A 1,733-nucleotide genomic window follows, 5' to 3' on the forward strand; every position below is an offset into this window, starting at 1 on the left:
TTTGTTGCTGTTGTTTCATTTTTTTCTTTTTCCCGCCCATTAACCCTTTCCCCGCATTTTCCACCAGTTGATGCGTTTTGAATGATCCTCAAACTTAAGGTTGGTTAAAGTTTGGGACAAAAAAAAACAAAAAAAAAACAACTACAGACCCATCGTCATTACAACAACCAAAAGAAGAATCTGAAGGATATAAATGAAAAATGAATAAAATATAACAAAACAAAGCGGATGATGATGATAATAATAATGATAAGGACGGGAGAGAAAAGGGGGAAAGGGAGTAAAAACAGTGGAAAAAGAAAAGAATTAAAAAAAAACTTTCACCCCGTCTAACTGACCACAACTTCATTTTGGCTGCTTCGAATCGTAAAATATATTCCTTTTTCCTTTTCCTTTTTTTTGTTTTTTTCTTTTCTTTTCTTTTCCCACCCGCCAGTCCGTCCCTCCTTCACTCCTTTTATTTTTTCCCTTCTTTCATTTTTTTTTCTTTTAACAGCATAAACGACACAAAAACAGAAAAGAAAAAGGTAAAATGAAAAGAAAAGGAACAATAATTATTATAATAAAGAAAAAAAAGAAAAAAAAGATAGAAAGGAAACTGTTGATAACTGAATAAAAAAGAAAAAAAATGGAGAAAACATACGAGATGCAACCGCCATGTGCATACGGGGACCGCAAATCTTACGACGCTTTTTTTTTTTTAAATAAAAAAAAATACCTAAACTTTTTCTTTTCTCTAATGGGATTGCCGAACACGTCAGAGCCACAAAGCGAACAAAAAAAAATCTCTCTCTCCCTCTCTCACACACACAAAAAAAAAGAAGAAAGGATATTGAAGATGACCTAAAATATTTAAAAGATGCACATATTCGTATATATAAATATACATATATACTTCTCCTTTCATTAAACAAACAAACAAACAAAAAAAAACATTTTCCCCCGCTTCTCATTTGATTTTACCCTTCGATTACTGGAAGTTTTGTTGTACAAGTGGTTGAATTAAAGAAGTTCCCCCCCCCCCCAACACACACACATGAAAAAAAAGAAAAAAAAGAAAAAAAAGCACAAACACAAGCACAAACACAAACAATGTTATTCCTATTCCTACCTTTTCCCCTTTTACTCTCTCTCTCTCTCTTTCTCTACCACATAAATGAATAATTAAATATTTGTTGCTTTTACTTTCTAAATTACTCTTATAATTATCGTTATCGTTACCGTTACTGCTATTGTTATTATTGTTGTTGTTGTTTTGTTATAGTAACAAAGGAAAACATATCTCACTTCCCGTCCACTGTTTTATTTATTTTTTTTAAAAAAAAAACATTCTGTATTTCTAAAGCAACGCGTATATTATTATTATCATAATTGTTTTTATAACCTCTTTCCTTTTTTTTTTTCATTTCAGTCACTTGCTTCTCCCCACCACCCAAACACATGCACACGAACACTAGCAACTTCATACAAATATAAATATAAATACATATACCCATGATTTAAATATATTTATTATATTCATGCGTATACGCTTGTATGAAGTCACCGTCATTTCGTATTCTTTTATGTTTTCTCTCTTTTTATTTCTTTTTCTTTTTAATGACAGTCTCATGCACACAATAAAGAACACAAAACGAAACAAACCAAAGTGTGTGTGTGTGTGTGTGTGTGTGTGGGAAAAAAAAACTATGTTTGTGCAGCCCTTCACATTACTCTTCTCTCTCTCTCTCTCT

Source organism: Trypanosoma equiperdum (assembly GCF_001457755.1).
Source record: "Trypanosoma equiperdum strain OVI genome assembly, contig: ctg_1969, whole genome shotgun sequence".
NCBI lineage: Eukaryota > Euglenozoa > Kinetoplastea > Trypanosomatida > Trypanosomatidae > Trypanosoma > Trypanosoma equiperdum.